This window comes from Ursus arctos, unplaced genomic scaffold (assembly GCF_023065955.2).
Source record: "Ursus arctos isolate Adak ecotype North America unplaced genomic scaffold, UrsArc2.0 scaffold_12, whole genome shotgun sequence".
Lineage (NCBI taxonomy): Eukaryota > Metazoa > Chordata > Mammalia > Carnivora > Ursidae > Ursus > Ursus arctos.
Genome location: NW_026622786.1, coordinates 27,431,428 through 27,458,292, shown reverse-complemented (window position 1 = coordinate 27,458,292; position 26,865 = coordinate 27,431,428). Strand labels below are relative to the sequence as shown.

Genomic DNA, 26,865 nt, shown 5'->3' with positions numbered 1-26,865 from the left:
CCTTCCATCCCTCTTCGATTAGTCAGGGTTCTCCGGAGAAACAGAGCCAATAGGGTATATATTTACTTATTTTAAGGGATTGGCTCAAGTGATCGTGGAGGCCGGCAAACCCAACATTTGCGGAATGGGCTGGCAGCCTGGAGACTTAGTAAGGGCGGATGTTGTAGTTTGTGTGGAAGGCTGTCAGTGTGGAGCCCAGGGGAAGAGCCCCTAATGCAGCTGAAGACTGCAGGCAGTCTCCTGGCAGAATCCCCTCCGCTTCGGGGAGGTCAGCCTTTTGTTCTATTTCCATTTGCAACTGATTGGATGAGGTCCACCCACAGTATGGAGGCCCCAATCTGCTTTCTCAAAGTCCACCATTTTAAATGCAAATCTCACCCTGAAACACCCTCACAGGACCATCCAGAATGATGTTTGGCCAAATATGCGGGCAATGTGACACAGCCAAGTTGACACATACAATTAGCCATCACACCTCTCAAGAAGGCTCCCGTAGCTTTGCTTCTAGAGGTGAGGAATGTGGCTTTCAGTTTGTAGCTGCTTAAGTCATTGTGGTTTCTTCTTACCATGTACCAAGGCTACAAAACATTAAAGACCGGTATGAATCTGTAGTAGCATTGGTAAGAAAGATACCGTTTACAAAACAAGTTCACAACTTGACAAACTGTAGTTTTCTTTGGCCTGAATGGCTCCTCTTGAGTCAGAACTGGCCACGGTAATAAATTCCACAAAAAGCTACATTTCTGCTACCCTAGAAGTATAAAAAATGTACACTCAAAGGTGTATATTGATTTTTTTAAAAAGTGAACTCACCTGCTTTGGGACATCTTTCTAGAGCTCTAAACTTGTGTTTCCTCAGTTCATTGTTATGAAGTGTTATTAGGGGGGAGTTCTGGAATTGTACTCCTTTCTATGTGAACTCCAATCTAGTTTTTTTTCTGATACGTTTGACAATCCTGTTTCTCCATCACCAGGGGGAAGATTAGCCTCTGTTAATCTTTAGCAGTAGACCTTTCATGCAACTAGGAAAGCTGTGTTGTAAAGCGCTAGTGACTTCGAAATTTCCATGCATTTAGGAAGGTGACCAGATCATAATCAAAGTAACTGGCTTCACAGCCAATTTGGAATTCTGTCTCCAGGAAAATGGTTACTATGTGATAGAGACAACCCTGAGAAAATGAGCATTCAAAACTGCGTCAAGGAAGAAAATAAGCTAAGGTGGTTAGGAGAGCAGATTCTTTTTTTTTTTTTAAGATTTTATCTATCTATCTATCTATCTATCTATCTATCTATCTATCTATCTATCTGAAAGCAAGAGAGTGAGAGCATGAGTGGAGGTGGGGGAGGACCAAGGGAGAGAGAAAAACAGACTCCCCACTGAGCAGGGAGCCCGACATGGGGCTCGATCCCAGGACCCGAAGATCATGACCTGGGCTGAAGGCAGACACGTCACCAACTGAGCCACCCAGGGGCCCCAGGAGAGCAGCTTCTATAGTAAGAGTGAACAGATCCTAATCTGCCTAAATAATTTATGATCTAGGTGGCCTTGGAAACAAGTAGACCTTTTCTCTGCCTTAATTTTCTCATCTCTAAATTGGAACCTATCTCATAGGGTGCTTGTGAGAATGCTGGCAGTGTCCTTGGTACACAGTAAATGCTCAGTAAATGTTACTAAATCTGGTAATAATATATTTTCTTCTCCTGGGGGTACCAAGAATCTGACACAAAGATGAGCATTTCAAATAAAGAGAAGCTATAAGATAAAACCAGCTCATCCAAGCTAATAACAGAGAGCAGTTCAGATTTTCTCTTGACTGGATTTGATTATATAATCACAAAAATAAATAACTGACTCAGTTTCAGATATAAAAGAGGTACAAGTATGACAGAGAAAGTGTTTACTTCTCCAGATACAGGGAGTGACGTTCAGTTTGCTCTTTTTTGTGTGTTTAGTACACTAAAACTCTTTTTTCTCCAGAAGAGAGAAAACAAGTCCACAAAAGTTGTTTCATCTCCTAATCCTGTTGTTTTATGTTGATTTATAGATATGCCCATTATAGACTCAATTCTTGAGTCATGAAGATGTGACCCACGTTATTTAGAACTCCCCATGTGCTGTAGTCAACACCCCCCACCTCTCATTGGGTTTTTTTTTTTTTTTAAGATTTTATTTATTTATTTGTAAGAGAGAGAGAGCACAAGCAGGGGGAGCTGCAGTCAGAGGGAGAAGGAGAAGCAGCCTCCTGCTGAGCAAGGAGCCCAATGTGGGACTTGATCCCAGGACCCTGGTATCATGACCTGAGCCAAGGGCAGACACCTAACCTACTGAGCCACCCAGGCATCCCTCATTGGGGGTTAGATTAGCAGACGTTCCCTTCTTCCTCATGCCAGAGCCTCCTGGAGATCAGGCACATCTTCAGAGGGCTCAACTCCAGTGTTGATATGGGGACCTAGACCCATTTTGTCCTGTGGTCCCCGTGTTTCGTAGGACTTTCTCAATGTTCTCCACGGGAGCTTCAGCCTTCCTCAGCTGATGAGCAAAGATACAGAATGAGGTTGATTGTGTGGGATATTTTATATCCAGCTTGGGAGTGGCAATCATCATTTATTCTCATATTCCTTTGGCCAGAACCTGGTCACGTGGCCACAACCTAACTGCAAGGGAAGCTAGGAAATGTAGGTTTCCTGTATTCCCATGATGGGAAAAAGGGACGGGCAAACATTTAGTTAGCCTCTGATGCATGACTTTTCTTGATGTGAAATTAAAAAGTTTTTGCACTGGGTAAAGATTTATAGGGTGGTTTGCCACAAGGGAAGTTCAGAGACCTTGGCCACTGGATCAAGGCAAGAGCCTTTTGTACTTCAAAATGTGAATATGCACATTAATATGTACAGCAGTGAGGACCTCTTTGAGTAGGATGCCCCTGATCCACTGGGGTGGGTGGAAGTTGTTCTTGCTTCCTTAGGCCAAGATGCTGAAGAAGGAGCGGTAACCCCATGCTTTCTAGATATTCTCCTAACATCAAGACCCCTCCAGAGGATATTGAAACCCTTTTCATCTGGCTAATGTAATTCAACTTGATGTTAACTTGATATTGCCCATCTCTTCTCTAGAATTTTCCCTTAACGTGTTTCAACTTTTACATCTGAGTCTGTCTGGATCATCAAAATGGTCTTGCCTTGCCCTCACTCACTCATTCATCCAGCAAGCAGCTATTGAGTGTCTACTATGAAAAGACAATAAGAATAGTTTTTGGTTATATCTTCAGATAGTAATGTGGCTTTACTAAAGGGGTAGAAACTTTCAGTTCATGAAACAATCTATCCAATAACAGTAATTTATAAAGGAAATTACTGGAATTACATGTTTTTCACTTCTTTATTACTTGGGAATTTTATCCATTTGCGTATCTCCTCTCTGTAGCAATGGCTCAAGTTTACGCCTCAGGTCCTGACCTCTCTCCTGAACTCTATACACACATTTCTAACTCTGCCTGATATTACAACCTAGATGTCCTGCGAACACCTTAAATCCACTATGATTAAAACAAATGATCCCATTTGTTGTTGTTGTTGTTGTTACTGTTACCAAAACTGTCATTGGGCTCCCAGGATTAATCCTGGATTTTCCATTGACTTCTTCACTTCTTTGCATCCAATTAGCTGCCAAATCTAGCTTCTACTGAGTCTTATATTCTCCCATCCTTTCCATTCTCATGGATATACTGTATGTCAGGTTCTTTTCTTTTTTTCTGGACAGGACTATTGGAGGTCTCCAACCTAGTATTCTAATCTCTGTTCTCCTCCTGACCGATCCTATACATTAATAATCCCTCATACAAAACTTGGGGTCAGATGTGTTTCAGAATGCAGATTTTTCTTTTCAATTGTTAGAGTTTTAGAAAAGTAATGTGGAGAAGATACCTTATATTACAAAGTCTCCCTAGTGGGGACTGGGGCAATGTCCTGTAGTCAAATATTGTTTTTCTGCAGCAAAATGTATGAATAATCACTTTAAGTAGGATAAATAAAAAGTATTAATGGTCTTGTATTGTTCATGTAAACTTAAATGCCAAATAAGTTCAGATGAGATTGGCTTTTGCCTCCAAGTAAAGTATCAAAAAAGAACCAAAACAATGTTCTGCATTTTTTATTTTCAGAACGTTTGCTTTTGAAATTGTGGAAAAGACTTGGTAGATCTGGACTAGGTATATCTTCCTCAGGTAACCCTATCACTCCCATTTCCTACTGGGTTAGTTATAAACTCTTCACTCTGCTATTTTCAAATGCCTTCCCAATTTGACCACAAAGCATTGTTTTCTGGTTTTATCTTCCACTCATCTTCTACATATCGTTTTGACCTACCTAAACTAGTTAACCACATCTTATTTTTTCTTCTGCATATACTCAGGCTCATCCTTCTTCCTGAAATGTCCTTTCCTCTTGTCCGTTCTTCTGCCAGCTATCTGCTGATCTTTTTTTCTGTTTTCAGAATGTTTCCCTCTATAAACTGTTTGATCCCCATTCTGGGATCAGTAACTGTTCTTTGGTCTAAATTCTTGTAGCAAGCTTTTATTTTCCCATATGGAAATGAGAATAATCCCACTTCCTTATCCCTTAGACTTGTCAGTGGATTAAATAATGTTACAAATGCACCTCGCACGGTGTTAGACCCATAGTAGGACTGCATTGAGGTTAGTTCTTCCTTTTTCATCTTCTGCTTGTTCTTCCTTGCTTTTTCTTGGTACATTCTGTACTTTATGTTATAGTTTTAAATGTGCTTTTATTGTCCCCACTACTAGATTGGAAGATTTCTGAGGGTAAAAACTTGCTTATTAGAAGCTCAGTAAATATTGAGTTATGTGAAATGAATACAAATGGTGTTACTAGAGAAATTTCAACTCCACCTTTGGATTCTGGAAAGACTGATTTGTGTGTCTATGAATGTACATTTAAAAACTCAAAACAAAACCTATGATCACAGGGCCCATCTTGTTGTTTAGTGTCATAATTTCCGTTTCAGGGGAATTCTGAATGTCCAGAGCCCTTGTAAGGGACACTGCCCACCCAGATCATGGCAAGCCTCAGGGCCTAGAGGGGCACACTCTTTCTGGAACACTAACAGCCAGCCATTGGGAGACCTTGCCAGAAACCAGTGGGTAGGCCGACTAACACAGCTCTTGCACTGGTGAGATACTCGAATGTAGCTTGGATCGTGGGAGAGCACAGATTCTGTTCCTATGCTCTTTCTTGGGGCTCACTGGAGTGTCCCTGGGCCCCCTCAGGGAGGGGGAGGTCTCTGAACACTCCTTTTGCTTTTGTGCACTTGGTCCTTTCAGGTTGGTTCTGCTTATCTCCAGGCCCTGCTGTCTCTCTCCCAAAATAGCTCTTCTAAAACCCCTTTCACCGCCCCCTCCCTTGCCCTGATAATATTATGTCCCCTGGAGAGAGAAAAGCTAGTGATGGTAGAGGTCACTACGTGTTTACCTAATTTCCATCTAACATTCTTTCTTAATAAATTTTTCTTAATAATTTTCTAAGTAATTTCTTAGTAATTTTTACCTGGGTACATTACTATCTAGAATAAAAACTATATTTTGCAGCTCCCCTTGAAGCTAATTATGGCCATAAGACTAAATTCAGAGTAAGGGAGAGTGCTGTGTGACTTCCAGGAAGGCTCTTCGAGGCGCTGACTCACTCTGAGCCGCGCCTTGGTCCTTCCTCCCTTTGCCGCCTGGACCCTGGACACAGTGGCTGAAAGGCCAGCAGCAATCTTGGATTACGAAGAAAGCTTGAGGGTGAAAATGGAGCAGAAAATAGGAGCTACCTTCTGAATGTTTTTTTAATGTGAAAGAATATACCTTTTTGGCTTTCAGTCCCTTTTTCAGTTTTCTATCGTATGCCATCCAATCCAGCCTTGACGGATCTGAAGATTGAATCCTAGTAAAATAATAGAAGCTAAAACGTGACTGATTGTGAATTTGTCCAGATGCCTTAGTACGGCTTCAATTTGTTGCCTGGAGTTCTTAGAAACCTAGATTTTCTTAATTCGAAGTAAGATTTCAAAACATGTGGCATAAGAATTTCATTCCTCTGTTGCCCTGCGTTCAACTTCCAACAGCCATTTCCTGTTGTTAGAGGAGGTGGGAGGCCGGAGCTCTTGGGGCTGGGTAAGGGATACAAGAACACGTGAGGGGAGATGCGTGTGCGAAATACCATCTGACATCATATCCTATAGATAAATATGCTTTGACTGTTTTCAGGGAAATATCACCTTGGCACATTCATAGTTTATGTTCCCATGTTTCTATTAAAGTACATGTCAATTTGGCGGGCTTTCGTTTTTGTTTTTTGGGTTTTCTTTAGATTTTATTTATTTAATTGTTAGAAAGCGTGCACGTGCGCGTGCACAAACAAGGGGAGCTGCAGGCAGAGGGAGAAGCACGCTCTCTGCTGAGCAAGGAGCCCTATGCAGGACCCTGGGATCATGACCACAGCCGAAGGCAGACGCTTAACCAACTGGGCCATGCAGGTGTCCCAATGTGTGTGCTTTCGTTTTTGTTGTTATCATCTTTCTGTTTCTCAGAATTATTACTAATAATGATTGGAAATTTGTGTGGTGCTAATATCTACAGACAACCTAAATGACTTAAGATTTTTCTTGGAGTTTTCCAAAAGACACAAATTCGTATGAAATTAACATGCAGGGGAAGAAATGGAGAAAAGTCTGCGGATTTAATTTTTGCTCACTTCTTGGTTTTCTTTAAGCCCACGGCTGGATTTACACCGTCAGCCCACACAAACGTGAATTCCCAAGAAATCCAAGGAGAAAGAGAATAGAAAGAAGGGCGGAATGTATTTGATTTCTTTATGGCTAGAGCTTTGTTCTAGGCCCTCGGCATGAAGTTCTTTATATCTATTTATAAATCATCCATGAATATCTGTGCGTGAACCCACTCCATGCACCAGAGAGCAACTCACTTAGCTTGGATGAATAAGGTTCCCCACGATCCAAAGTTCAGTTCCTTAATTAACAAGGCTCTTTTGAAAACATTTTAGAGATGATAACATTTTAAAGATGTTTTGCACTCATCTGATGAACAGAATGTATAGAACATGATCTAAGCTCGTGACGTGGGGATCATCACTAACAGCCGGCGCTCCAGCCTCCTGTGATACAGGAAAGTTGGGTCCTGGGCTGTTGAGGTGAATGAGCCTCCACTTCCACTTTACACGGGTACCCCATTGCTTCACATTCCAAGTGTTGATTCCTCCTTTTTCTTTCTGCTCCTTCTGCTCCATTTCCCCTCTGTCTCTTTTTCCTATACACCATTTCTGATGCTTCCCTTAATCTCTGCCATCGCAGAGATTGGCTGCTTATTGATTTCTTTCCTCTTTCCTTTTTTTTTTTTTTTTTTTTTTGCCTTTCCCTCCTTTGCTGTCTCTTTTCTCCCTTTCTTACCACTTCCTCCAAATTTTATGACTTTAGGGCAGCAGGGCTTAGCTTTTAGAGCCATCATCATCCAAGGAGAGTGATAGCCAATCACAACATGTCTTCTTAAGCTTCATCTCTTTCTTCTTTTTGTTATTTCCATTCATACTCACAATTGTAGGCTTTACAAATTCTTTTTTAGGTTCATAGTTTGTTCCTGCAGGTTGACAGTGTTTGACTGCTTGACTGGGGTAGCGTGTATATAGAAGTCATAGACCTTACATCTAGGAGGTACTAAAAAGATAGTTTAATCCAATTCCTTTTTTTTTTTTAAAGCAAGGTACTGAAGTAACTTACGTAAGAGCATTCATACATCTGGTAGCAAAACCAGGACTTTAAGACATAGGCCTATACATCTTCATTTGGAAGAGAATTATATTACCTCCTTAGTCCTATATATAATACAAGGAGACCTCACGGAGCCAAGCAAACAATTATTTTCCAATAGCTACAGTCTCCAGGGAAATATCTGCTCCATTCTGTTCTGGTGCTTTAGAGAGGAGAGAGACTCTTCTTTATTCTTTTTTTTTTTTTTTTAAAGATTTTATTTATTTATTCGACAGAGATAGAGACAGCCAGCGAGAGAGGGAACACAAGCAGGGGGAGTGGGAGAGGAAGAAGCAGGCTCCTAGCAGAGGAGCCTGATGTGGGGCTCGATCCCATAACGCCGGGATCACGCCCTGAGCCGAAGGCAGACGCTTAACTGCTGTGCCACCCAGGCGCCCCTCTTCTTTATTCTTGATTTGTAAAATTATCCCTAAATATATAGTCATGTATACATTGTAAGTTCATAGGGTTTCTTCACAAATGAAAGCTGTTTTCTTATGATTGCAATTATTTATGCATGAATAGAACGTACATGATCCAATGCCTGAAACTTGCTTCATACGTATTAGATGTTTTAAGCGGCTAAATGACTTTTAGTTGGGAGTAAGCACTCTGAGTATCACAGAGTCTTACATTTATTTAAAAACAAAAACCTTAAAAACATCCTGCTATTAGAGAAATGAGCATACAATAAAAATATTTTACATTGCATTTGCGTATTTCACCTTCTCTAGAAAAGTAGAATCTGAGACTTAGACAGAAACGTAGAGTTTTAGCTCAACTCCCTACCCAGCGCAGGAATTTTTAAAAGTTGTAACTTTGACAGATATCCAACGTCTCCTTGAAAACCTCCAGAGGCTGATATCACTGTTATGAGGCAGCCGTTATTGTTACTGGACAGCACAAGTGGATAAAATTTCCTTCTTGCATTGAATCAGAATCTGCCTTCTTTAACTTCCAGCTTTTTATCCTAGTTCTGGCCTTGGAGCAACACAGAATTAGTATACGATTCTCTCCATGACAGCCCTTCAAATATTTGAAAGCAGATATTATACCTTTTCTTATTCTTTGCTTCCCAAGTTGCTTGAATAATTTATCAAAAATTATAGCTTCTCCTATTCAACTGGACATTTGCCTTTCATTACATCCTAATTGGTCAAAGTCCCTCTTAAAATGTGGCACCTGGAATTGAATTCTATATTATAGATGTGGTTTAACTAGCTAAAAATCCAATAGAACTGTCATGGGTAGTGATCTGTGGGTAGTAATTTCTCACAGAAGCATCCTAAGTCCCTTAAAAGAAGGTGGCTTGTGTGAAAACACTTGGTAAACTGTAAAGGGCTTTATAAATGAAAAGCTTTGTTACATTTCATTTAAAAATACAAAAAATAAGCAAAGAGGTTTTTTTTTCTGTCATTAACAACTTTGATTTCAACTTTTGTGTCTACAGAGTTAGCAAAGAGGCTGGTATTTTTACTTGATAAAAGTGTGAAAATATTTTTAAACTCAGCCATTATGTTGAACAAGATTTAAATAATCAAGTCTTTTTGGAACACGATTTTTTTTTAAGTGTATGATAAATGTCATTTTTAACCTGTGCAAACTTATTTAATGAGACAAAAGCAGAATCTCCTATTGACAAGGCATTTTAATAAGTAGAACTATTTTCACATTCAAAGTTAAGTTTTAAATATGTAATCTGTATTTCTTCCATTTTAAGATATAAATTTTAAACTTCCACTCTAAACATTCCTTTTTTAAATTTTGAGTCAAGTGGTTTATGGTTTAATATTGTCATCTAACCATTCATTCTCATTTGCTGAGTATTGATTATGTGTTAAGAACTTGAAAAAGACGTTAATAAATTGTTATCCTTCCCTCTTCACTAACCCTAGAAGACTTTTGGAAAGAATAACTTTTTATCTAAAATGCTTGGCATGAATTTACATCTTGAACATTCTGACTAAGGGTTTAATGCACTGCTAAATGGGATAATCTCAAAACTAGCTGTAGCAGGTTACCATTGGTAAATATAAATGTGTATAAATGTAAATGCAAAATATAAATATGAAACCCAAATGGGATAAAGGTAATGATGGGGAGCCCGACACACTCCCTGGCACATAGCAGATTCTTAATCAACATTGGCCTCATGAATACCGACTATTAGGGGAGGATTATTCCTAATCAGGCAGTGAGCCTGGTGTGACAGCTGAAGGTTGAGTCCTGTAGATTGATGTGCCATTGCTCAAATGAGTAAGACACATTAGACACTACACCGTATTTTAAGACCTCATATCTCTTTCATCGGAACACTATTTCTTGGTTAAGAGAAATCACTACATTTTCTAAAACACGACAGTGTTGTGATGGTTATACTTTGATTTACAACATATGTCAAATACTCTAAAGAGCATAAATTATTTAAAAATATATAAGTACTCAGAATAAAAATCCGTTGTTCTGTACTGTCCATACTGGAAAGAAATTTATTAAAGAAAATAACCCAGTAAATCATTTCCAAGAATTATAGTATTCTGATAGCATTCTGAAAAGTCAGAATTCTGGAAAAACATCCATTTGTTGGTACATTTTTTAAAAAATTGTATAATTTAATAATTTTTTTTTTCTTTTTACAATCCTGGTAACTGGGGCCATGTAAATTGGAGAGGACTGCTTTGTAAAATTGGATTTGGAGTCACATAATTTAAACTTATATTACTAGGTCCAAAATTTATCTTTCTATTGGATTTTCTTTCTTTTTAATAGTTAAAAAAATGTACAAATAGGTTATCTTTTCTAGAGAAAGACTGCATTCTTTTTATATTTTGTGCACTTAATCTTCCTAAGCTAGGTATTATTTGGTTAAACATACAATTTATAGTTATACATAGACTGAGGAAAAATAAATATTCTAATAGCATCTAGTTGTTATTGTTTTTGGCTATACGGATGTGTGAGCTTTTATATCAATATTAGTGTTTTCTACCCTTCATAGTATTTTCCTCCAGCAAAGAACTGTCTCTTTGCTGAGAAGGGAAAAAAAAAAAAACCAAACTTGCTTACAAAATGAGGCCGTTTTGCATATTAATTAGGAGGTCTTTGAACTCTAAGAATAAAATCCGTTAATGCTTTGGGTATGGAACAATTACGCATTCAAGGACTTTGATTTTATGCTAATAATGTGACAGGCTTTACATTTTTCTTTGTTTTGTTTGCATTCCCTAAAGATAACTTAATGCAAATAATCCATCCATATACAGCATAGAGCGTGTCGGATGGTTTCCCTATAGTTAAGATTGTATCACCACTCCCATTATAAATCTCTATTACCCATGGTTTATAATTTAATTGAAAAAACCCACTGCAGGCAGAAACTCAACACTTAGGGTTTCAGGGTAAAAGCAATATTTCTCTTTTAAAAATTGCCTCCTCTCTTTAATTTCATAGTTAATGGAAATATAAGAAGGATCATCCTGGAGCTGATTTTGAACAAAGCCAAACAGATCATTGTCTATAACTAAAATAATTTCTAAATGAAAGTAGTTGATATCTTATCATTGGCCTAATACTACAACATTTAACCAAACGAGAAAAGACAACAATGGAATCTGCTTATCCTTTCTCTACACAAAAAAATACATACAAGGAGAACAAGAAAATTCTGTAAGACCAGATATCCATAAAATATATGTTTGACAGTATGGTGTGAGGCATTACATTTTTATTTGGTTTCCAAGTGCACACTTTATTCCTTTCAGTGGCCCTGGGCCAAGGCTGTGGAATCTGCTCTTTGTCAGACTGAGCTGGGAAGAGGGCACAGGGTGGAGAGCCACGTGCTCTGGAATTCTTTACTTTGTCTGCCACATAAATCTTATCTTAAGTTTATGCTTCAATTATCTTGACGGGATTCAGGGGTTAATTAACAGGCACAGCAGTTTCAACCTACTTACACAGTAGAATTGAAAAGATCAGTTTTTAGACACATGGTGGTTTTGTCTTCAGCTTTTGAACCCAAATCCTGTAGCGTAGAAAGGTTAACCTGCCTGCCAGGTAATGTGCAATCTCCAATCAAGACTCCACCGTAGTTTTGTCAACCCAGTGAGACAAAGAAACCATGAGTTACTTAGAACGAGATGTTCTGTATTTCCTGCAACCCATCAACCTTTTCCTATTTAATTTCTACTTGTAATGCTGCATGTGAAATATATGCCATGATTACTTAACCCTAAGCAGACATCAGAAACTTGCTTAAAGATGGTCTGGGTCTCTTCGCAATGCACTGTGTTTCTGAATCAGTTGCCTTTGAGATCCGAAGGGCAATTATTAAGGACAATAACACAAACTCACATCTTACAGCACTTAGCAGTGCATGAAGGGCTTCAATATTATCTAATACACATAACTGCTCAGAAGTAGAGAAAGAAGAAGCTGAGAGATTAAGTAGCAGTGAGCACTCACACTCTGTCTTGTCTACTACTCGTTCTTCTGTGGCCCAGTGGCTCCTTAGTTCTCTTAGGGGAACTCATGTTTTTAACTTTGAGAAGTAGAGTCTAGTGATACCATGATGAGAATCCCCTGTACTTACCTGACATCTATTGTCAGAGACCATAAGGAAATTCACACAGTTTTTAAGTCCAATTCTTAAAATATTCCATATTTGCTTAGATTCATAAATAGAAAACTCAAAGCCTAGATAACATTCATATATATCTTAGCTACACAATAAGTCGGTGATGAAATAAAAAAACAAGTCATGGATTTACTGTTCCATCTCTCTGATTGAAATTATTTTTAATGTTGATATTTTGATTATACTAGACACATCGCTTAAGTATAGAGGTTATGGGAAATTCTTTTCTGAATACACGTGATTGTACAGTCTTAAGAGATTTTTGAGAAAATAGTAGATAACTATTTTCCAAGGACGATGTAAATGTAGTACTAGTATAATGAAGCAGGGAATACATAAGAAAACTCCCTAGGGTTGCTGTCAATCTGACAGGCCATATTTGTTATGTATAGTGAAAAGCAGACTATCTTCTGATATTTACAAACTGATTCAAAGGTTTTTAGTTTCTGTTATAAGAATTTTAATAGATTGTTCTTTACTCCTCACCCATGTCCTTTTTTTTTCTTTCTTTAGATTACTTTTTTTTTTTAAGATTTTATTTATTTATTTGAGAGAGAGAATGCCAGATACAGAGCAGGAGTGGAGGGGGAGGGGCAGAGGGAGAGGGAAAAGCAGACTGCCCGCTGAGCAGGGAGCATGACCATCCCAGGACACGGGGATCATGACCTGAGCCAAAGGCAGGCACTTAACCAACTGAGCCACCCAGGCCCCCCTCTTTAGATTACCTTTATAAACTTAAAATGTCATGCAGGATTCACTTCCAAACTTTTTATAACAAAAAAGTTTTCTGCCCCCACTAGGTGTTGTGAATGATGTGTGATCTTGCGTTCAGGAATTCAACTAAACATTTTATGTAAGTGAATGGTCTCTCCCCATGCCACTGAGAACCAATAACCATTCCCTTCCCCTACTCCGCCCTGAGCAGATGTCATTAATTGGTGCATTTTCTTTTTTTTTTTTTTTAAGATTTTATTTATTTATTTATTCGACAGAGATAGAGACAGCCAGCGAGAGAGGGAACACAAGCAGGGGGAGTGGGAGAGGAAGAAGCAGGCTCACAGTGGAGGAGCCTGATGTGGGGCTCGATCCCATAACGCCGGGATCATGCCCTGAGCCGAAGGCAGACGCTTAACCGCTGTGCCACCCAGGCGCCCCAGTTGGTGCATTTTCTTACCTCACCTCCCATTCTAGTACTACCAGGCCCAACCCTACCCAGCTTCTAAGATCAGGTCAGTCAGGGTGGAATGGCTGCAGACTTTTTCTTTTTCTAAGCTCCTCTATTGCTCTCCATTCCCCCCAGATGAATTTGTGTGTGCTCGTCTATTTTCTTGCTCTGAAATACTCTTGCTTGGGCCACCAGACACCTCCTAGGAGCAGCATCCAATAATTTTTAGGCAGTATCCGGATAGGTAGTGAAAGATCCTTGACAAATAATGTGTTTGGAATTTAGACCAGAGTTGGCAAAACTTTTTCTGTAAAGAACAAAATAGTAAATAGTTTAGGCGTCTCAGGCCACGTGATCTCTCTCCCAACTACTCTGCCAACGTAGCGCTAAAGCAGCCACTGAGAAGATCTAAATAAATGGGCAGGACTGTGTTCCAATAAAACCTTACTGATGGACACTGAGATTTGAATTTCACGTAATTTTTATGTTTCATAAAAAGTATTCTTCTCCTTTGTTTCCACACTTAAAAAGTGGAAAAACCATTCTCAGCTCATGGGTTGTAGAAAATCAGGGGCAGGTCGAATGTGGGCCACAGATTATGGTGGGCAGACCACTTCTTTAGACAGACCTGAGTTTACATAGCAGCTGTATTAGCTACTGGCTTTGTCTCCTTGGGTAAATTAGTTTACTTCTCTGCGTTTCAATTTTGTCAGTAAAATGGGGACGGCACCAATTTCATGTAGTCTTTGTGAGCATTAAATTTGATAAGGTATGCAAAGCATATAGAGAAGCAATGGTTAGTTCTATGTGTTTTGTAAATAGTCACTATAAAAGTAATACAAATTTTAAGTAGTGATTAATTTAACTTGACAGCTCTTCCTGAGTTAATGTTTTGGCCTCTCCTTTCTTTCTCAAAATGGAAACAGGTTTCTCATCATGATTAAAAGTAACACATGTTCCTTTTTTTTTTTTTTTTTTTAGATTTTATTTATTTATTTGTCAGAGAGAGAGAGAGAGGGAACACAAGCAGGGGGAGCAGCAGGCAAAGGAAGAAGCAGGCTCCTCACTGAACAAAGAGCCCAATGCAGGACTCAATCCCAGGACCCTGGGATCATGACCTGAGCGAAAGGCAGACACTTAACCAACTGAGCCACCCAGGCCTCCTGAAACACATGTTCTTTTACAAAGTAAAGTAATATGGAGTACCTGGGTGGCTCAGTTGGTTAAACATCCAGCTCTTGATCTCAGCTCAGGTCTTTTTTTTTGAAGATTAATTTATTTATTTGAGAGAGAGTGAGAGAGAGTGCACACGTGGTTGGGGGGGAAGAGGCAGAGAGAATCTCCAGTAGACTCCCCGCTGAGTGCAGAGCCCAACCCAGGCTTGATTCCACACCTCTGAGATCATGAGATCATGACCCGAGCTGAAATCAAGAATTGGATGCTTAATATACTGAGCCACCCAGGTGCCCCTCAGCTTAGGTCTTGATCTCAGGGTTGTGAGTTCAAGCCCTGGGTAGAGCTCCACGCCAAGCATGGAGCTATTATAAAAAAAAAAGAATAATTTGGAAAATACAGAGATAAAAAGAATAGTAAGAGAATAAGATCAACACATAGGGTTAATTCCACAATAATCCTCCGATATAGGCACCATCACCTCTTTTTTTTTTCTTTTAAAGATTTTGTTTATTTGACAGAGAGAGACAGTGAGAGAAGGAACACAAGCAGAGGGAGTGGGAGAGGGAGAAGCAGGCTTCCTGCTGATCAGGGAGCCCAATGCGGGGCTCGATCCCAGGACCCTGGGGATCATGACCTGAGCTGAAGGCAGACGCTTAAGGACTCAGCCACCCAGGTGCCCCACCATCACCTCTTTCATTTCATATGTGAGGAAACTGGGAGTCGGATGTGTTAAGTAATTGGTCCAAGGTTATCATTTATGTGGTATTTATTTGCCTTTTTATTGTCCAGAAGAAAATTTCTCTTTGGGGAAGATTGTGTTTCTTCTCTCCCAAACATGTGGTTGTGGTGGCATGGAGGCTAATCAAAATTCTCATGTCCTTTGGGCACAGAGTGGGGCATTTGGCCAATCATCATGCCCTGGTCCTGGGGCTTACCATATGGTTCCGTCATGGTTGGCCACGTGATCCGGGCTTGTCCAAGCAGTGGCATTTTCTGGAAGAATTTCAACTGAAGCACCAGGGAAACTTTTCTCTCTGGCTTTGTGGCTTGAAAAATATATTTTTATCATTGTGTTTGGCCATGGATTGAACTTGTGGGAATAGCTGGCCTGATAGAACGAAGCCAACCAGAAGGAGCAGAGCTGGTAGCCTCTGGGAGGAGAGCAAGAGTGAATGGAGGGAAGAGAGAGAAGAACCTGATGAGGTTTGAGTCCCTGGATCCAGGTATTTCTGAAGGCAGACCAATACCCCAGCTTCTCTGTAGTTTGGTGGTGTGAGCCTTGATCAGAACTGTCTTCCTCAAGTCAGTTTGATTTCCTGTCTTCTTTCTTTATAGTAAAAAAAATACTGATTAAGCAGCTAGAGTCAGGATGCAAACCCGGATCTGGCTGACCCTACAACCTTGAGCTTCCTTTCCAAACTTCCTTGGAGACAACCTCTGCTAATGGTTTGATATTTTTCTTACCGTTTCTTCTTCTTCTTTTTTTTAATGACTAAACAAATATTATGGTATATGTAAATATTTAAATTTATGATATATGTTGCTAAGTTATCATTCAATTTGGCTTTACTAATTTATACTTTCTCTAACACTTATATGCTAGCTATCTTATGTTGCACCCCGGAGAGGGGTGCCCTCTACCCTTTTCTACCCTGTTTTGTGCTCTGAGAAGCTGACCTGGGAGTATAGGTCCCTTCCCTTCAGGCTTCTGGTTGGGCCAGGTTGTCTGGGCGGGGAGGCACTGGCAGGAGATGAGAAGGAAGGAGAGTTAAGAGGTTCCGCTTCTCCTTGGCTCTTCTTGTGGTGTTAATCGAGGGCTGGCTGCGTTCCCAGACCTACGGTTACAGTTCTCTCTGCTCCACTTTGTTTTTCTAGTCCTGGAGACTGCCCTCTTCCTTGTCGGTTCCCTCCACCCTGCTTGACACCCTTATGGATAACCCTTTTATTAAATGCTCTTCAAATTACCCAATTTGAGTGTGTTCTTAATTTCCTGTCTGGACTCTGAGTAATACCACTTGCATAAGGGTGTCTTTTCCTTCCACATTTCATATCAACATAGGGTATTGCCCACGTTTTTAATCATTTCAGTTCTCATAAGGGGAAAATGGTATCTTGTTTTAATTTATATTTTTTTGATTATTATTGCATTTGAACATCTGTTCATATGTTAATTGACTATTTGCATATTTCTCTTAATTGCTTGTTAATATTCTTTGACCATTTTTCTTTTGGGTGATCTCTCTTTCTCTCTTTTAAATTCCTATTAAGAGTGGAGTATTTGTTCCTATTATATTTTCCAACTGATTGTTGGTATAAGTGAAAATTATTGCTTTCATATTTTGTTATTCCTCTAAACTCTCTGTTAGTTTTAATAGATGTTCATTGATTCTCTTAGATTTTCTAATATCATTCACAAAGAATGATAATGCTATCTCTCCCCTTCTGATGTATGCCACGTTTCTTTATCCCATTTTACTACTCTGGCTAGATCCTCCAGCACACTCCTGGACAACAGGGGTGTCAGTGGGAATCTTTGTCTTATTCCTGACTCTAGCTCTGCTTTTCCCAGAGTGTGCTTCACAGAATGCAAACACTGACAGATACCCCTTGAGAAAAGTTTAGACCGGTGTGGGAAGCACTACGTATTCTTACAGAGTCCCAGTGCACATGAGCATGTTAAAAGCTCTAAGTTGATTTTTTGTTTTGTTTTGTTTTGGTGGTCTTTTTTTTTTTTTTTTTTTGGTCTTTGCCTAATATAGCTCTGGTACTGAATTTTATGTAGTACATTATCAGCTTGGTAATTTCCATAGGTCCTAGAGGACCAAAATACAAACAAAATATTTTGTAATAATATAGCTAAATCACTGTGGTTTTATGCAAAAACTGAATTATTCTAAGGCTTCTTTATGATGTCTCTTCTCAACGCTTATTAGTATAGAAACATAAGCCACTGTATTTTGAATGTAAGGGATCATAGGAATCATCCACCACTTCGGTACATTTTACTCTCAAAAAAACAGCCGAGATTAAAACACTAGCTTAAATTGAAGGATGGCTGTCAGGAAATGCAGCTGGTTTCTCTCCCTCTCTTCTCTGTTTTATGCACACACACTCACACAACCAACCAGCCAACCAGACGAATAAAACATTCCAACAAAGAGACCTCAAGTTACTGTTTTTCTCATGTGCAGGCTTCCTTATTAACCCTGTCTCCCTTCTATCCAATACCTTTCCATTGTTCCTTTCTGCCTCCTTTCCTTTCTTCTGGTGAGCGTGCATGTGTGTGCGTGCGTGTGCGTGAGCGTGAGCATGTATCGTCTCCAGGAAAATCTCTATCCTCCCTCTTTTCCCATTGCAGTTATCAGTTAAAAATTACTGTTATCGTTGTTGATAAAAATCAAGTGAATATTAGAGAATTCTTGCAACAAGAAAAGAAAAACGCACTCGTTTTTTAAACTCCCCTCCACTGTATAATTAATACATGTTATGTTTTCACACGAAATTAAGACCTGTACAGAATTGGTGACAACAACCTCGAAAGGCCTTGAAAAACCTCAGAAGTCCCCTTCAGAATTCTCACAAATGTCTCATCTACATTTACTTTCTCTTCCAATTAAGTCTATTATTCCCAGAGCATTTAAGAATAATAAACTATCTTTTATTCAATTTAACTTTCCATTTGCTTTAATTACTAGTATTGAAACAGTTTTGCTTTCTGCTATATTTCATTGCAAGCCTTTCAGCTACACTATAAAGCTAAATTAAGGCTTTTATAGATTTTTTTTTAGGATGAACCTGATCCTTATTTATTGCTTCTAGGGTAATATTCTTCTTAAGTCTCAAAAAACTGACATGTAAGTAAACTCTTAGAAAATAACTCACTCATAAATTGGCAATTTCCTGTGTGGTGAATAAAAAAAAAAAAACAAAAGATGGACACCTATTTTTACAGAATTTCTTTAGTTCAATTAGGCCATTTTTGTGAGTGTGAATTTAAATCACATTTCAAGGTTAATATAGATTTACAGAAATTCAGTGTTACCTCAACTTAATTGTTATGCCGTTATTTTAGTCATATGTTTATTTTTCATTTTTAGTGAAATTTCTTTGATTTCTGAAGTTGGAATTCCCATGTTTAAAAGAATAGATCCCTAGGGGCGCCTGGGTGGCACAGCGGTTAAGCGTCTGCCTTCAGCTCAGGGCATGAGACCGGCGTTGTGGGATCGAGCCCCACATCAGGCTCCTCCATTATGAGCCTGCTTCTTCCTCTCCCACTCCCCCTGCTTGTGTTCCCTCTCTCGCTGGCTGTCTCTATCTCTGTCGAATAAATAAATAAAATCTTTAAAAAAAAAAAATAGATCCCTGACTTGATGTTAAATGAGATGGCACACCGATTTTTTGGGGGGAGGGATTTGGTAGGGGGTGGTGTCTGGAAAAATGCTTTTTTCGTTAAATAGATCTGTAAGAAGAAAAATTCTTTATTGCTAATGAATGCAGGGATTTTACTTACTGGAAGTAGTCAAGTGGTCTAGTACAAAAATGCATATTGCATTATGAACCATAACATTGTGAGTTTTGTAATATAAGAGCTGCTAAATATATTTTGAATATCACGAAGACTGTATTTCTTCCCCGGAGCATGCTCTTTGTTATACCCTGCTTCTCATATTCTTATCTTTTTCAGGAGTAGTGAATCTCAATAAAATCTATGGATTGTGTTATGTTTAAAGGCTATTTACTGAACCAATATTTTCACAGATAAGATCAATAATAGATGTGTAAACGTTTGAAATTTAGATTGGAGGGGAAGCGGCCTAATAAAACTCTGGTACTGAATTTTATACAACATCTTACCAGCCTTTTAATTTTATATTCAGGTCCCGAAGGATCAGAAGACAAACTGAACACATCTGCAATTATCTGGATTTAGCCCCAATGGTTTTATGCAAAAACTCTGAATGCATTTAAGGTTTATGTATTGTGAAGACACTGTGTAATGGTTACTCATTTCATTTCTTTGTTAAGAACCTTTGTCTAATATTAAAATTTTGAAGGAAAAGTTTTATGTTTATACCTATTTAGTTGCACCATTAGTTCAAGCTGTAGACTAAGGAAGTGCTTGAGTTCTAAAGCATGTTTCATTCAATGATTATTTTATAGAGTTGGTATCTAATGCTGTATTTGTAAAGCCATCAGTTATCAAACCACGTAAGTGTTAAATTCCTTTTGAAGCTTTCAAGAGGTATTTTAATTAAGTTTTCAAAATTGCTTTTGGATCATCTTCACAATTCTTTAGTGCTTTATTTCCATTAACAAAATAGTAATTAAAATTAAATTTTAAAGGAAATAACCACAGTAGGTCATACTTTTATTAACTCGAGGTAGATAATGAACCTGTCCTATATAAAGACTGAGCTAAATCTGCTGAGAGGCTGGGGATACTATATTTTAATTAAGGTAATCCTTGTTTGCATCTAACAAACAGCATTGCCACTTAGAAATTTAAGATCTTAGTGATGCATATTAGTACGTTACCTCAACAATCTAATAGAGATTTAATACTTGTGCTTTAAAGAGCAATTTGTCATAAATTAAGAGCATTTGCATAGTAAATTTCAAGGATGTTATTCTTTGCAGAGTTTTCTATAATTAAGGAATACATTAAACATTAAAATTTTACAATTTTTGTAGTACTAGGAAAGCTTGCTTTGTTATTAAACTGAGCCTTATTTTCAGCAGCACATAACCCTATGGAAAAGTCCATCCTTAATAAAGACATAATGAATGTACTGTCACTAAGATTTTTTTTTCCCTCTTTAATCTTGAGTGAAGGCTTATGTGTTTAAGGAATGTTTTATCATGCAAAATGCAGCCCTGAAGATGTCTATTTACTTGGATGGAGAGTATTTAATCATTTAAAAAGTAGGCCGAAGAGACTTACCCCAACCATACTGCTGAATAGTTGTAAGCTGCATCATATATAAATTAAGTGTTCTGTAACTGGAGTTAAGGGTAGAATCTTTCTTTAGTCAGTTAAGTATTTACAATATTTGTATCTACTTTAGTTAGTTAAAGGAATTAAAAAAGCCCATTTTAATTAGGAATGACAACTTTATTCTCAAGGTTTCTTTTCTTTTGGTGGCTAACAAGATAATTCTAGCATTTGCATTTTATAGATCCAGAGAGAATGATTTTACCAAATATAGTTTAGGATTAGGCTCAGCAGCCTGGTTCACCCGTGGTCAGATGGATTTTTGACCTGTGGCAAGAGTCTCTGTCACTTAGACATTTTTACCTGGGGATAACCTTAGGATATGAAAGGATGTGTTCCTCAGAGAAGGACTTTATACCTTACTCAGTTTACCTCAGATTACTGTGTATTCTTCCTTCTCATTATCTTCTCCTGTAAACTACCTGACTCCCTTTGCTTTTTCCAACCAAGAGGGAAGGATCTGGACTCTGTGCCACCAGGATCCACAGAGTTTGTTGGCTTGAACTTCTTTTTTTTTTTTTTTTTTTTTAAAGATTTTATTTATTTATTCAACAGGATAGAGACAGCCAGCGAGAGAGGGAACACAAGCAGGGGAAGTGGGAGAGGAAGAAGCAGGCTCATAGAAGAGGAGCCTGATGTGGGGCTCGATCCCATAACGCCGGGATCACGCCCTGAGCCGAAGGCAGACGCTTAACCGCTGTGCCACCCAGGCGCCCCTGTTGGCTTGAACTTCTAGTAAATTTTTTAAAGTTTCCCCTTGGCAGGAAACACAAGTGTTTATTGAACATTCATTTAGTGAGTGTCTTCTGTCAAAGAATTAGTTCGGGTTATATGGGTGTGGACATTATGTGACTCATGATTTTTAACTCAGCACTGCATCAGTTCTAATAATAATAATAAAATATTTAGATCCTTAGTTTTATCATATGCTGGAGCCAGTATGGAAAGTGATATTACACTGTTCTCATAATTTAGAGATTTCTATGCTGTCAATATATCATCATCATCATCATTATATAATTAGCTATGAGTCTAATAGTTGTAATGTGTTATAGTTAGTTACAGCTAAGAAATAATAGTAATGAAAGAGGATATTCCAATTCTTCCTTTCATTAGAAGGACAGGTTGAAGTATAAATAGTAGGCATATGACAACAATAGGTTGTGATTTCAAATCTCAAAATTGTAATTATTCGGTGGGTGATCTTGGGCTATTAACTTGACAGTTCTAGTGGTTTCACAGATAACATCTGTGGCGAAGATTCTTTCTTGCCCTGTTTGTGCCACCAGCTGCCCATCTCTGCCCCTCAGTATTTAAGAGTTGAAAAATTAAAGCCCAGAAAGAGAAAATGACTGATTGAGGGATATCACTAAATAATTTAAAAATAAAAAAGAATAGTGGATGCCGATCAACTTCTCCAGACCACTCAGTCCTCAGGATGGATTAAGTGTTCCCGTGAGGGGTGGAGTGCTGAGTTTTACCACTGGGACTTAGGGAGGAATTGCCAAAATGTCTGGGACGGCAAAGAATCTACAACCTAAGGTCTTAGATTAAAACTACTTTCAGGCTATTTTGTTGTTGAGGTTGTACTGTGTTAGATGCTGAGCAAAACCTGGTGATTGGAAGCTGGTCAGTGAAGATACCAAGCTGTAGATGACCCAATCTCCACTCCGTTGTAGCTGGAAGAGCCAGAACTAGCATTCAGCACTTTTCAGCACTTTTCAACACTATTCAGCGCTTTCTATGTCAGGCACAAGCATTTCACATTTACTAACCTATTTAATTATCACTACGACTTCATGAAGTTAGGACTGTTACCACTCCCATTTTACTTATGAGAAAAGTGAGGCACAAAGAAGAGAACATTGTCCATTTAAGGAAGTCAGAGGTCTGGGAAGCTACTCTAGGCAATCCGATGCCATAGCCTAACTGTTAAGCGCTTTACTATTCTACCACTTGATATTCTGTGGGCTGTCCAAGGAAAATTGGTACAAGGGTCTGCATGGAGCCCAGATCTTTCCCTCTGTGATTCTTTTTAGGTTGGAAGTAGCTCTAATGGAGGACACACCTGGGAAGGGGTCTGAGAAAAGAGCAGAAAAGAGAAAATCTCAAGCAGACTACGTACTGAGCACGGAGCCACCGCAGGGCTCCATCCCAGGACCCTGAGATCAGGAGCGGAGCCAAAACGGGGAGTGTGACACTTAGTAGACTGCGCCACCCAGCCACCTTAGGAGATGTGACTTTTCACGTTGGTTCTGCAGCTCCTGGCATGACCTCAGGTGAGCTGCGGAAGCTCTCTGAATTTCCTGCGCGGTAAAGTAGTGATGCTAATGTCCACATGATGGGGTTGGTGTTCCGTGTCACCCAAGTGGCTAATGCCTGGTTCAAAGCAAGAGCTTTATCCACAGTAGCTATTGTTAGGATTTACCCAGTTATTACACTTAGAGAAATAAGGGATCGCAGTTGTACTCTTGTGCCCAAAGTGTTCCTGTCCAAAAGTTAAAGTCTCCCTCATTTTTGTTAATCTTGGTGGCCCCTGTTTCTGTGATGTGGGTTTGACAATTGTGTTTTCAAATAAATGTAACTTTCTCTTCTGGTTGCTTCTGTTTTTCCACATGAGTAGGTAATAAGCATCTGCATGAGATTGGAGGCTCCCTGCAAAAATCCAAGATCTTTTTATGAGGCACTTACTTGCGGTTAATCTCTATGAAAACACTTTGTGGGAATTCGCAGTGGTTAGACTGATTTTGGAAGGACAATCCTAACATAGGATGTTTTCATTTGGAAAGAGGCGAGGGAGTTTTATTTTTTCATGTCAGTAAATACAGAGTACCCCCCATGGGCCAGATATCGTGCCTATGTAGGGTGAATACATTTCGTTTTAAGAGGTCACTGAGCACTTGATGGACGCTGTTTGCTATGCTGTGTTCAGCTGGATTGTGATCCCAAGCGGGCAGGAAAGAGTTCAGGTGTCGAGAGAGGGGGTGACAAAATCGAACTACGTATTTACTGCGTATGATATAACTACCACAATATGAGCAAAACCCAAACCCAAGTCATGTTGTATTAGAATCTCCCTGTATTTATAAAGTGTTTTGAATATGTTGACTCTTTTGGACTTTTTTCTATTATATCTAAATATAGTTTGCATTATGCATTGATTATATGATCACTGGTATATTTTGCCTCACTCGTAGCTTCATTTTATAGCCACTTGATATGATCAGCATACAGATAGGAGTTTATCTTCCAAGAGAAGTTATTAATTATTTTCATGTGTGTAACAAAGACATAGACCCTTCCCTTTAGGAGTTTCAAGTTTAAACTAGACAGTACTAAGACCCAAACACTCTATAATATCAAACAGGTACCTACATTGAATAAAACACTTTGTATTTCCAGAAATGTCACTTACCTACCTTAACCAGCATGTGTGCCAGTAATTTTTGCTTCTGTTTCTGCAAAAACAGAAAGAACTAATGATTCAGTCCTAATGGGGAAAGAGCAAAGATGTCACAAAATCATACAGTTTTTTAAGTTAGTTTTTTTCATACTTCTTATTAGGGTTCTGCTCTTTATCTATAACTGCTGCTCTAAAATATTAACCTTTAAAAAAATTCCTTGCACCCCGTTGTAGCTCTGTGATCTGCCCTATTACAGCATTCTGAATGTTTATACATCGTTGGGAATCCCCAGCGGGTCTACCTAAATTCCCCGAAGAGAAAGAAAAATTCCAATCATTGTTTCCTCTTCCTGCTTTTGTTCCCAGAGAGAACAGACCTGCTCGTCGAGAGCAAACACACAGAGGTAAGAGATCAGTGAAATTGTAGGACAAGGTGCGGAGTTCTGCTTTGTGGAGCAAAAGGAGTGAGCCCCTCAGTCTCCATGAGGTGTCTCGCTGGCTGTGGAGGGTTTGTGTGAACTGTCAGTTGAAAGCATTGACAGTGTTCCATTAGTAATGAATTATGGGAGTAATTTCATTAATTCTTTACCTCAGTCAGGACATGTTAGTTTAAGTTGCTCAACCAAACATTAAAAGAACCACTGCATTGTAACCTTTTAGTCTTTTACCGTGTAACCTGGGACAGCAAAGAAATAAATTAGCGTTAACATTCCTTTTAAAAAAAATGAGTGGAGATAAGCAGTGGACATAATTTTTCCTGTTTTTAATTTAATAGCAGGTTTATGGTTTTATGCAAAACCATTCACATTACATTTGACCCTCTGGGAGCTGCCTGTTGTTTTTTTTTTTTCTTCTGTGGGTATAATTTTGAGTCTTTAATAATCTGTTGTTAAATCCAGTCTGAGTTTGATTAATGAATTGTGATGAGCCAGTGCATTAATTTGCAGGTTTGGTCTAATGCCCTAAAAGGCTGCTTTGCCGTGGATGTTATTAACGCTAAACTCCTCCGGAGGAGCCGTGGGATGGCAGTGTGCCCCAAATAATGGACAAGCTACATCTTTGGGAAATCCCAATGAGGGAACTATAGCTCTAGAAGTGACTATGGAGCTATGTTATTGAAGGAGAAAATCCTGATTGAGTTTAATGTCCTAGAACAGGGGCTGCAGAGCCCAGGGGTTCTCTGGATGGAATTCAGGGGGGCCTGTGGATTTAGATAGTAAAACAATTCTTTACTTTCATTAGGCTTTAACTGAAATTTCACATTTTGTTCAATTATAAATGTAGGCAGCAGACCACAGAATTATTAAGAGTATCTGTGACTTTGTCACCAATGAAAATCACAGATTTTTTAATAGCATATTATGGGGTTGCAGGTAGCTCAACATGCCATTTGTGCTTATCACTGCTTCAAAATTATAGTTGTTATTAGGACAGCTGCTGGGTCTGGTTATTTAATGTGTTAGTAAAGAAATACACATAGCACAAATTTTTAAGGTGATAACCATATTTCAATATGATTGGTTATATTTGTATTCTTGTTTTAGACATTTAAATACATGATTCTGAGACGGGGTCTATGGCCCCCAGATGGTTAAGAACTCCCCTTTCCAGAGTGGCTGTTGGCCGTGCCACCATCTTTTTCTTTGGTAAATTGATACTTTACTTCTTCCTCAGAGCTCTATTTTCAGGAGCAGGTCAAGGTTCAGGTGTGTTACCCATGTGGCCAGATGATAGCAGTGACTGTGTGCTGCTAATGTTACCAACTTCTCATTTATTCTCCTACTTTCCTCCTTCCAGGCTCCTGGAAGCTATGGACTGTTTATTTTATTTGCTGTTAATTTCCCAAGCACATATTATACTGTTTGACATAGTAGGCATTTGGAAAATATTTAATGAATGAATGATAGTTTAGGAGGAAATAATTTTTTTTGCCCCGTTTGAGTAAATCTGGGTTTTAAAATCATTTTGTTGTTGTTGTTGTTGTTTTAAAGATTTTATTTGTTTATTTGACAGAGAGAGAAAGAGAGAGGCAGCGCGAGAGAGAACACAAGCAGGGGGAGTGGGAGAGGGAGAAGCAGGCTTCCCGCTGAGCAGGGAGCCTGATGCGGGGCTCCATCCCAGAATGCTGGGATCATGACCTGAGCAGAAGGCAGACGCTTAATGACTGAGCCACCCAGGCGCCCCTGAAATAATTTTTTAAAGTGAAAGAAAAATCTGGTCACATTCTGAAGAGTTTATTGCATTATAAAATGTATTTACAAGGCATTAGGAATGTTTATAGGAACTAATATTAACCAGTTTATTGTCCAGCAGCTCAGTTTATCGGGTAACTGTAGACTCTCATAACTGATTTTTAAAAAGCATTGTTATCATTAAACAAAGAGAACTGGAATTCTCCAAAGGCAAATATAGCTGCAGAGAGATAAGAAAATTAGATTAAGGAAAGAGATTACCATGTGTGCTGGGAGCGTGTATAAGTGTGTGGATGTGTTTTTGTGTGTGTCTCTGTGTGTGAAGAGACCCAGCCCGCATGAGAGAGTCTTTAGAGCTGTAAGTTGCCTTGGAGATTATTTTTCAATTTAATTTAACAAGTATTGAAACTGAAGCACAAAGAGGTTAAATGATCAGTGACCTCCTAATTGCTAAATCCAATAAAGCCTTCCTGGACCTTATCTTA

The 26,865-nt window shown here is 38.9% G+C and overlaps 1 protein-coding gene across 6 annotated transcripts in view; it reads left to right on the top strand.

The window, feature by feature from the left end:
- The window catches only part of RWDD3 (RWD domain containing 3), a 42,916-nt gene extending 19,025 nt beyond the window's left edge, over positions 1-23,891 (top strand). For all 6 annotated transcript variants that reach the window (XR_007190359.2, XR_008958774.1, XR_008958771.1 and 3 more), the window contains one exon: positions 19,671-23,891. The gene's annotated coding sequence lies outside the window, so the exon portion shown is untranslated. The remainder of the gene's footprint in view (positions 1-19,670) is intronic.
- The last annotated feature ends 2,974 nt before the right edge of the window (positions 23,892-26,865 follow it).